Source organism: Salvia hispanica, chromosome 4, assembly GCF_029641045.1.
Source record: "Salvia hispanica isolate PSC_SH4W2 chromosome 4, Shi_PSC_v1, whole genome shotgun sequence".
Taxonomy (NCBI): Eukaryota; Viridiplantae; Streptophyta; class Magnoliopsida; order Lamiales; family Lamiaceae; genus Salvia; species Salvia hispanica.
Genome location: NC_142695.1, coordinates 37,622,490 through 37,634,721, shown reverse-complemented (window position 1 = coordinate 37,634,721; position 12,232 = coordinate 37,622,490). Strand labels below are relative to the sequence as shown.

At 33.3% G+C, this 12,232-nt stretch overlaps 1 long non-coding RNA gene across 1 annotated transcript; it reads right to left on the bottom strand.

Annotated features, from left to right (window-relative positions):
* Window positions 1-3,509: 3,509 nt before the first annotated feature.
* On the bottom strand, window positions 3,510-4,679 carry LOC125191708 (uncharacterized). Its single transcript, XR_007171209.2, has 2 exons — window positions 4,419-4,679; window positions 3,510-4,329 (listed from the first exon to the last, which is right to left on the bottom strand). It is a non-coding gene; the product is annotated as an uncharacterized LOC125191708 (long non-coding RNA).
* Window positions 4,680-12,232: the final 7,553 nt, after the last annotated feature.

The following is a 12,232-nucleotide window of genomic DNA, read 5'->3' as shown; positions in this document are numbered from 1 at the left end:
TGGCTGCTGCCACGCAATTTTGTGGGTCGAGAACTTAAAACTACTGCGTCTGAGAGATAAGAAAAACTTTACTCTACCTACTGGGTCTAATAGATAAGAAGAACTTTACTCTACCTACTGGGTCTAAGAACTGAGAGCGTACGGAACATACATGACTTAGAGATATTTTAAAGTTCTAAGACAACTGGAGTAAACTTAACTAGACAGACTTTCCTAATTTGGACAGACAAGCATAAAGCGAAAAGTAAAGACAAATTTCCTTAAACTACCAGGGTCTGGAAAAGCATGCAGAAAAGTAAAAAGACAAGCAGATCGTACCGACAGGGTCTAGGGGACATGCAGAAAAAGCAAAGTACATGCTGAAAAGTACTGACATAAAGCAGATCTGGTTCTAACTACCAACAACTTCATCTTCTTCGGGAATCAAACGAGAATAGCAGATAAAAGAGAGTTTTAAACACCATGAAAACAGAGCAAACTTTAGATCTAGACTTAAAACGAGAAATTAAAGCCTAAACTAACAGATCTACGCTACTGGACCTAAGGAATGCAGAAACAGAAAATAAACAGCCATGATCATGCACAACATAAACAGCAAACACCAAATACGCGAAACTCCAACTCAAAAACACCAAGATTCAATAAATCCAAACATCTCCATAGCAAATCCCCAGCCTCCATCAACAAACCAACATATTTCAGCTCCAAACATCCAATAATAAAAAAGAACGAAAGCTAAAAGCAAGAGATAAACATAAACTCAGCGATATCCAACCAAAAGCAAACATAAACTTCCATAATAACTCGAAATAAGTCTGAATCTAGTAGATCAAAGTCAGAAACTAGAGTTGCGAACTTAAAAACCACAAAGTGCTAAACGAAAGCAAGTAAGATTGTTTCTTCGCCTTCACAAGGCGGTGTTACACAGCAAAATAACGATGATGATGAGAACCACGGTGGCCAGAATCCTCCATGTCCAAGTGCGCAGCAGACGAAATGAGAAATTTGAAGTGTGGAACTAAAGCATCGAACGAAAGCTAGAGCTAGGAAAGTGTAGAAGTGGCTGTAAGTGTCTCTCTTGTTCTTCAAGGTTGAGCTCCTTATATATGTGAGGCTCTGATCCCTAGGGTATCTCTCTGGTGATTTGACGCTCTTGCCATTGAGTAAGAATCTTTAAAATAATCTGCTCTCGCTCCATTCTGCTCCTGTCATCAACTTTTGATTCTCCCAGGTCCGAACGACGACTTCTGATTTTTACTTCAATTCCATCTCTTTTGCATCTGCCAGGTCAGGTAACGGCAACTCCTAGGTCCGGCAGATTTACTACGCACCTGAACTCATAAACGCACATTAGCGCCCCAAATGCACAGAATTTCAACCCTAAACCGATGCATGAAACGAGCCTTATTAGAGCTTGTCCGGGAAGGTTCGAAACATGGAAGCCTATTATTGGAAAAATGGAGAAGAGGTTATCCCTTTGGAAAGCAAAGTGTCTTTCAAAGGCAGGGAGACTAGTCCTCATTAAGTCAGTCCTCAATAATCTCCCCACCTACTATCTCAGTTTGTTTCGTATGCCGAAAAAGTTGGCTAGGTGTATTATACAGGTGCAGAGATGTTTCTTTTGGGGTAAGAATATCAGGGAAAAAGGTGGAAAGTTGATAGCTTGGGACGTCATCCAAAGGCCAATAGATACAGGGGGATTGGGTGTTGGAGACATACAGACCAGGCATGCAGCCTTGCTCTTTAAATGGTGGTGGCGTTTAGCTGACCATCAAAAATCACTGTGGAAGGAAATCATCAAATCAAACCATAACCTCAACCGCGTCGAAGATTTTCAACTATTGAATAAGAGAAGTTCTTCAAGCATCTGGAGAAAAATTATTGATTTCAATTTTTTCAACAAAGAAATCCAAGAGGTGGCTTGCGAAGGAATCTAGATGAGAGTAGGCAATGGAAATCGAACAAGGTTTTGGTTAGATCACTGGACGGGAGACCAGAGCTTGAAAGACACATTTCCTAGACTTTATGTTGTGTCTAACCAGAAGAACTGATACATTGATGATATGGGAGTTTGGGAGAATGGATCTTGGAGTTGGAACTTCAAATGGCGAAAGAATTTGTTTGCATGGGAAGTGGATTTGGTTGAGCAACTTTCTTTGTTAACAGTACCTCTTTAAGAGAGAATAGGAGGGATGTGAGAGTGTGGTCTTTCGACAGCTCAAACTCTTTTTCTGTTTCTAACTTTTACTTGCAGGCCACACATGCTCAAAATGAAGAAACTCCTATTGGCACTCAGGGACAGTTAGCTTGGAGAAATGTCGCACCACATAAGCCAACTCCAAGTGTGGTTTATTCTCCAAAGAAGACTCAACACTAAAGATAGGTTGGTCAAAATTGGAGTTCTTGGAGTCGATGAGGATCGATATGCCTTATGCAAGGAGGAACCTGAATCTGTTGAGCACATCATCTTCTGCTGCAGATTTTCTAGCAGCCTTTGGTACTATTGTCGTCGTCAATGGAACCTCTCCACATGCCTTCCCAAAGATCCAAATTCTTTCCTCCTCTCTTGGATGGGTGGCCCATTCCGAAATCTTGAAAAGAGGATACGTATCGCCCTCTTTTATGTGACTGCATAGTTGATTTGGTATCTTAGAAACAGAACCGTTTTCCAAGCCTGTGTACACAATTTGGAGATCAAGAAGAAACTTATCTTCTGGCGCTTAGGTGCTTGGATAACAGGTTGGTGTACCAACTTTCCATTCTCTCCGGGGCAAATGCATGATGAGTTAAGTTGCATTAGAGAGTGGGCGAGAGATATGAAGACACAAAGAGTCAGAAAGTCCGAACTTGAGAGACCGGGATTATGAGTTGGAACCAGGTATCTAGCTCTGCGGATGTTTTTGTTGCTCTTGTTTTGCTTTTTGTACGTGTTGTTGTTTATGGGGCTCTTTTGGTTGTGGGTTCTTTTTAGTTTTTCGGTTGCTTGGGCGGGTGTGTTGGTTTTTTGGCCGTTGATGTGTTTTGTTTTGATGGTCTGTCGGGTAGACTATTGTTGTTTGACGCTTCTTTAGTTTGAAAGTTTTGTACTCTGGTCTTGCTTGCTCGCCGTTTTTGGCTTGAGCCTTTTTAATTTATCAAAAAAACATAATCAAGTTACAACGACGTACGTTTTACAAAAACCACTGGATATGGTGATAGTGCCATTAGATATAACATAAATACAATTAGAGCAGTGATAAATGTACATTATTCTCAACTTTTTTGTAGTGATTATTGCTTAGTTCCATTGCGGAACATGTGCAAATGCTTATGCATTGGCTGAATATCTCAAGTTTGAAACTAAATTGGAAGTTGTAGCCATATGCGGTTGAATTTTGTGGGATGTTTAAACCTTTAATGGAATTTTCATTATCTATTACTCCCTCCGTCCCGCTTTAAAAGTCCCGGTTGATCAATTTCGGACGTCCCGCTTTAGAAGTCCCGGTTGGGATAAACTAATAAAAAATGCATACAAATTAAGTAAAAAGTATTAAAAGTGGGTCCCAACATCAACTACAACATATATTTATTGCAAATTTAATTAAAAGTGGGTCTCAACATCCACTACAATATTTATTTATTACACACTCAAACACTTTCTTAAAACATGTGTCCGACTCAACCGGAACTCCTAAAGAGGGACGGATGGAGTAATTTTTTGCTAAATTTTGGCTAAAATTGAGGGCAAATTTTTCCTAATAGTATTTGATTGCAATAAGAATACCTACCCAAAATTTTGCTAATATTTGTTTGCAATAAGAATATAGACCCAAAATTTTGAGTTGTACTTCGTGTGTTGAACTCAACTTAGCTTCCTCACTAGACATTGGACGAAAACAGAAATCGAAGTTATAGTTGAGGATAATAATGTCAAGCCTCACTATAGAACCTACCAAAATACCAAAAAAATAACTTCTTTTTTTCTGTCGAAGTTCTGATTCTTTTCCATTTTCTCATTTTCTTGTCACCACTCTATCAAACAGGCCCGTATCAAGTGTCTCGATCATTGTTGCAGATATGTCGTGGTCGTGGATACCAGAAGATTGTTAAGTAATATATACTAATGTCAATTTTAAAGCATCTGTCTACACTAACCATACACATAGATGTAATGTACCTAAAGGAATGAAGTCTTCATATATGAAGTATGGACGATGCTTAAGTGAGCAGGGTTTAATCATTGCTTTGGAGTGCAGGGTTCAATAATTGCCTTGGCCCAAATTTCACCATCAAGCAGCTTAAGTGATACCAAGATTACCATCTCCAGTATCGGGCAGAACCTATAAGCAACTTGCAAGGCAAAGGCAAATGCATAAGTTGTACTAGTCTAAACTCTGAGGTATTTTAAAATGTATTATATAATGAAGTGAAAAACTTACATGACTTATCTTGCATTTATCACAGCCATCCTCAAGACAAGGGCCGAAATCCAGAGAATTAATTGCACGACAACCATTGAGGAAAAGGGTAAATAATGACTTGGAGTAGAATTCTATTATTTGCGTGCCCTCCTTGTTGGAATATAAAAGATATATGTTGGAAAAGTAATTTAGTTTGGAGGAAATATTTGAGAGGTCAATGAGTGGAATATGTGGTAAATGATTTAGGAGAGGTTGGTTATGTGGGAAAGCAAATGAACACTTTTATTCTCGAACTTTCTCAACTTGTACAAAATGTTACAACTTACCCATATTTATAGGCATCCACTTCCTATTCTAGAATCATCTACTTAATACTTTTATATTCTAAATATCTAGATATTTATCTATAAAAATTTAGATATTTCTTAAATAATATCTATAATCTAGACCATTCTCCTAAAATATCTAGATCTTCTACTACTCAATTCTAGAGAATTATATATAATATCTAGATATTTATCAAAGCTATATAATTCTACTACAAAAATCAAGTTTAATTATTTTTTATTCTAATACTCCTAACACAGGAAACAATGGTAGCAGTTAGACATAATAAACTATACAACACATCATAAACAGAGTAGAAATACAAACCTCGGAAAGTGGTCTTGGAGCTTCAATAAGATCTAATTCTTGCAAGCAACAACACATTAATTTTACTGAACGCGAGCTTTGTTGCTTTTGCAGAGTTAATTTCTACAATAACAGTTAAAGAAAGAACATATTATTAATCAAGATAAAATCAATTGTTGAAAAACTGAAAGGAAAGGATTTGTAAAAGAAATCCAATATACTTTTAGGACTTCTGATACGATAGAGATTGACTCTGGAGAAGGACAGTTAAAAATTGTGATTGACGACAATGCATTAGAACTTGTCAACATTACAGATATTAAACTGCAAGATGAGAGAAAGTCATTAGACGCAAAGATGAGAGAAAGCCATACACTTTCAAAATTATACGATAAAGAATATAGAACATGCCAGAAACAATTAACAATCTTGATGCTTTGTAGCTACTTTGGTTCCAAATTTATTGATTTCAAGAATTTGCAATTGTCAATCTTGAGTTTCTGAAATTGATACAAGTACCATTAACGACTAATGAAATAATTGATCACTAAAAAAAGAGATGTTAAGCCTTTCCGGGCTATTTCTAATTAGTAACTCTAGTTTAGTAGTACAACGAGATATATCAATCATTGACGCGGATGTTATACCTAGGGTTGGGTCGATACGGTATATTATACTAAAAATTTTGTATCGTTGTCGTATCGAAAATATCGATATAAATGAATTCATATCATTACCGTATCGCAAATTTCGGTATATCGGATTTCGGCATACTGAAATTTCATATGGATAATATCTATATCGTTACCGTATCAAAATTTTGGTATATCATACCGAACTTCGATATACCGTTCTGAACGGTATATCAAAATTAAATGGGTATCTATTTATGATTTTAGGGTTTCCAATAAATATATTTTGAAAATTTAAAAAAAATTAAATGGATATCTATTTATGATTTTAAACTTTTAATCTTAAAAAAAAATTATATTATTATTATAATCAGTATAAATGGTATGTATCGATAATTCAAGATGTATTGATTTTTGATATATTTCGGTGTACCGATAATATCGATATATATCGTATATTCGATATAAAACGGTATACCGCAGTATATGAAAATTCATATGGTTATAATATCGAAAACTTACGATACGGTATTGTATCATACCGAAAATTTTTGTATACCGAAAATTCGATATTTTTCAGTACGATACGATCAATATACCATTTTTTCGGTATATTTTCCCAGCCCTAGTTATACCATTGCAGTCATGAATTTGAGAACAGTTAGACGCGTTAACTACATAGAAGAACCCTGCATAGGTGTGCAAACGGTTCAAAAACCGCCGGTTCCGGTTCGGAACCGGCAGTTCACGGTTCAAAAAAATGTTAAACCTGAACCGGCCCGCCAAGGGTTTAGGCGGTTCCGGTTTTCGGCCAAAACCGCTGGTTCTGCGGTTCACTTTTTTTTTTGGCTTATGAATTTTATAAAACCATTCTTGTTTTTGTCATTTATAGAGACATGCTTGAATGTTTTATGTTTCACTTTCAATGTGGGACAAAATATGTTGAAGTATTTTCTTTTATAACAACATGTTTAGATCATTCATTCATCTTTTTCCAATGTGGGAATGTGGGATACAATACTTTCTTTTGTCTTCTACTTTTCTTTATTTTTTTATAATATATAAATAAAATTATTATTTGAATATATTCTTGATAGATAAAAATAAACAATTATTGAGAAATATGATTTTTATATAAAAAAAATAATTATTTGTATAATAGTTATTGTTAGACTTATACAATTTGTTTTATAATTATTCTTTTAATGTGTATATATTAGTTTAACATGTTAAATGAGTAAATACTATTATAAAATGTTAGTGAAACGTGGGGTCTACTAATAAAAAATGGTAAAAGTGAAAGATGACAAATCTTTAGGGATGCAGGGAGTATAAGCAAAATTAAGAAAGGGTTTCGTCAAATTTTGATTCAAACTAACCCGATTGGCGAAATTAAAACCATAAAAAATGGGGATATAATATAGAAAAACACGATATAAAACCAAATCGGATGCACATCGGGATGCAGGGAGTATAAGCAAAATTAAGAAAGGGTTTCGTCAAATTTTGATTCAAACTAACCCGATTGGCGAAATTAAAACCATAAAAAAATGGGGATATAATATAGAAAAACACGATATAAAACCAAATCGGATCCATGTGCATTAGTTCCCCACTAAACGAACCAACTTTAGTGATGATGCGGTAATCTAGTGACAGATAAACTAACAAGAATTAAAATAGAAAAGGATGGTTATTGGAAAAGGGTGTAAGAGATTAGTTGTAACATCTAATCAATCCAAGGGGAAGTATTTAATTATAATGTTACAGCTGCTCAATACATAGTATATGTGCCAAGAATTAGTGTTTGCCAGCCTAATCCAAACCATTAACACATTCTAACCTCTCTCTTTCAAACACACTCAACAATTGCATGAAAATTTGTGTAAGCCTGTTGGACGGCTTAAGTTTCTTTTGTCGGATCTCATAATCATATATATTTTGGGGAAATATATACTCTCTTCTCCTCGTCCCATCAATAATAACCAACTTTTTATTTTATTTTGTCTCGTTCAAGATTGATTTATTATTAAAAATAAAAATATTTTTATTTTTATTTTATTTACTCTCTTGCTTTATTCTATTCATCCAACATACAAAATAAAACTGCATAAAATTTTGTAGCACCCAAGGAAAGGGTCATCTTTCTTGGGACGGAGGAAATATATTACTACCCATTCTCTTAAAAATATAAACTATTTTCATTTTGAACCGTCTCTTAAAAATAGAAACTTTCTAAACTTTCTATTTTAGGAAGTGGATCTCACAATCCACTAACTCTATTTCTACTACTTTTTCTCTTCCTCTCTATTATTTGTCATTTTTCTCCCCTCAATCTTACTTTATCAATTATTCTCTCTCATTTTACTAATTGTGCATTAAAACACGTGTCATTTTCAAAGTTTCTATTTTAAAAAAACAGGGTATATGAGTGGAAATGAATGGAATTTTTTCTGGTTTTTTGACCGGGTAGGCTTTTTCGCCTTTCGATTAATCGTAATCCCTATCAGATATATGGATTGAATTTTAGAAGAGAGACACCTTTAGTAATATATTTATGTTAAAAGTTAAAATCCGCCTCTTGTTTTAGTATATTTATAAGCATTGTTTATTTGATTCTCAGAGTCAGAGTTATATAGAGTTCGATGATGTCTAGAAAATTTAAGGTACTTCTGTCCACCGTTAAAATCGTTTACTTTGATTAAGTTTGATATAAATTTAAAAATATTATTCATTAAATATGGACATTAACCCTTCGAAAAGTTTATTTTAGTAGAAGATTTCCTCAACATTTTAGACTAGAAGAGTATCATCCGACAGAGAGACCTTAGACCGGTAAATACGGATTGCATCGCATGTACCATCTGTGGGACACGCTCACATGCCACCATGTGCTTCATTCATCTCTATTATTCTTAATTTATTACCACCCCCAACATCATTTTTCTTTACTTTCCACTAATTATTTATCTACTTATTGATTAATAAATAAAGTATCTCAAAAATCTTTGCCACCACAATTATATTGAAGAATTCACACTCCTTTCCGTATTTCATTCAATGTAAAATCCAGAAATTTCAATTACAAATTTATTTTTTATTAAAAAATCAAATCTGATTTTTATCTTACTGTAGCTAGATAGAGAGGACGAATATCTAAAATATATGCATGATTTGTAATCTTAAGAAAATAAAAAATGGATTCATTTTTTTTACCAATATTCATTATAATTGAATTGATAAAGTAAACTATGTAAATCCGCATAAAATATTTACTGTAGTACCTAAAAAATTCAAAAAAAAATTATCTTATTCTTTTAGATGAATGAACTATAAAAACAGTTCCTGAACTAAGGGGTTATTTCACCATTAGTTAATGTCTATCTATTTAATTATTTATAATGAAATGAATGTTATTTTACATTAATAGTATTTTAATTATTTTTAATTTTAATATTTCTCTTATTTTACAAAAATTGCATTTTAATCAAGGTCATCCATTTTCAAAAGTATTTTTGGTTGACTGAAGTGGCACTATATTATAGTTTAGGACAAATTGTCAAATGAATCATGAAATTTCATCAAATTTTGGTTAAACTCATACTTTCAAAAAATAGAACAACAAAACCACCAAATTTGAAATTTTAGCAATTTATCCCATTCAAAATTTTCCGGTAGCCTATGTGTACTCCCTCCGTCCGCGAATAGGAGTCCCAGTTGAGTTGGGTGCGAGTTTTAAGAAATGTTTGAGTTTAATAATTTAAGTGTGTGATAGTGGAATGTGGGACCCATTTATATTATTATTTGCAATCAAAGTGGGATTAAAATTAATTGCAGCTTCTAAATTAAGGGAAAAGTGAGGTCATTTTTTATACTTCCAAGATAAAATGTCTAACCGGGACTCCTAATGGCGGACGGATGAAAATGGCCAACCGGGACTCCTATTCGCGGACGGAGGGAGTACTAACTAACAACTATACTATTTAAAAACGAGTTTGGCATGTCTTGTAAGAATTTATAAAATAGAATATTAAATTAAGAGGTTTTAATTTTTTTCAATTATATGATTTGCATACAAAATAATGCTTTGTCATGCTCAAAACGACGTTGTTTTTATTAAAACAAGTATTTTTTTTTAAATTCTAAATAAAATTGATCTTTTTTCAATTTTTTCAAATAAGTGATGATGAGAGATAGATAGACTCATAGACATGGGATATGAATAAAAAGAAGAGAAAGAAGAAGAAATTATATATTCCCTCCGTCCCTGATTAGTAGTCACACTTTGACCGGACACGGATTTTAAGAAATGTAAAGAAAAGTTGGTTGAAAAAGTTAGTGGAATGTGAGATCCACTTTTTTATATTAGTTTTATAATAAAATGTGAGTGAAATGAGTTAGTGGAATATGAGACCTACTTACCATTTATGGTAAAAATGAAGTGTGACTCTTAATTGGGGACGGATCGAAATGGAAAAGTGTGACTCTTAATCGGGGACGAATGGAGTAACATTTAAATAATAATAGTAATAGTAATTGTGTTAAGTGAGTTAAAGTCTGCATATTCTTTCGTGACGGACGGTGGGAGTAATAACACATTGAAAGAGAAAAAAAAAAGCAAAAAACAAAATGTATATATAAAAAAATACTGATGAAGTAGTCAGCTTTTGAATAGGCCAATATTCTTCTCGGGATTGGTGGAAAAGACTTGCAATTCTCCTATAAATAATGCTTTTCTCTGTCCCTAAACCTACAATTTTCACAACCCTTCTCTCTCTCTCTCTCTCCACACACACACACACACACGCACACGCTTCTTATCTCTCTATACATATACATACATTCACAATCACAAGTATAGTTTTGTCATTTGTGTGTATATAATACATATATATATGTTGGTTGTAGAAACCCTATTTAGGGTTGCATCAGATTGTAGAAATGGCCCTCTTCTTATTCTTCCACAGCTTTCTTGAACTGCAGATCACTTTAGTTGATCACTCAATAACCATCTCTGTAGTTCAATAAAGTTGTGGGAAGATACGATGATGGTCAAAAATCAAAATTAACCACAATTCTATATCTCAATTCATACCCTTATATTAATATGTATACTCACTCTCTCTCCTGTTTTGAGTAGATCTGGTAAGACCCTCTTCGATTCATCAATTTTCTATGTTGAAAGCGAATACAGCCATAAAATTTTTAGATTCGGATCTTGATTTTACACTTATTTGTTATTTTACAATCAGTTTACTAACCTTTTGTGATTTATTCCTTTATAAATCTTTAAAAGAATGATATCGAATGGTGTTTCCTCAACCGCACATTATTGGTGGATCAGATTATTTGTGATTTCAGATATTCAATTATGTTGTGCTAATTAATTATGAACGGAAAAGGGCTCAGTAGCTGAAATTTATTAATTGATGATTTTAATTGCTTGTTTTCCAAAAAAAGATAAAATTAACCCGTGTTGTTTTCAATAAGATACAGAAAACCTTTGGCACAGGCTGTACTTTCACTCAACATCAATTTATGATGATTTTGAATTTTGTAGTTGATGCAATCAATTGATCTGATCATCAACTAAATTGCAACAACACCCCATAAATTTCTCAATAATTTCTCATTTAGTATGTCTCTTGGACCACAAAGTTTGTATTCAAGCACCCTCCATGCCCAAGCATTTTTCACTCACAAAAAAATTTAGATTTTCCATTGGGAAACTGAAACATAAGAAATTTAATTTGTATAGGAAAACCAAACAAATTCTTGGAAAACTAGGGTTTTTTTAAAAAAAAATTCCACCTGATGCTTTTTTCCTTTCTCGAATTAATGAATCTTATTGAGGCTTTCATGATGACTATGTATCTGATCTTAATTCTTCTGCCCGTTATTTGGCTGACATTACTAACATATATATATATATATATATATATATATATATATTGTCGGCTTAATATATTCACAACTTGATTTACTTGTATGTAAGCCAGTCTGGAATACATTGTTAAATAACTTGTTCCTGATTAATTAGTGTTCATATATTTGTACAAATCTTGATTATTACATCATTTATTTCAAGAATTATCGAGTTAAGTGTTCAGATTTCCATTTTTGCAACATTGATCTCTGTTTTCATATTAATTTGTGATTGACTGTCACTTGGTTCTTTAAGATTTGCAGTGAGGGATGGATCTCGTCTGCATTGAATCTTTAATTTCTTGTTCTCTGTATGATTTCATGGGTTTTAGTTTAAATTAATTAATCAATGAACAATTATACTAGTTAGGAGTACTATTTATTATTTTACCACAAGACTATTCAATTACAGTACATGTCTTTTGTCTGTACTTTTTCACCTTTTCTTGGTGCAGAAATGAGTTAGGAGTTAGTAGTTGCAGCATACAATAAGTTTCTTCCATTTCCCATTAATTCAATTACTAGGATTGGTAGAGCGTTTGCTAAGGAGAGAAAGAGAGATCTTTGCTTTTGGCTATAAATTAAGAGACATAGTTTGAAAATTAATCTACCTTTTGCCCATTTATGGTGTATTGTTCTGAG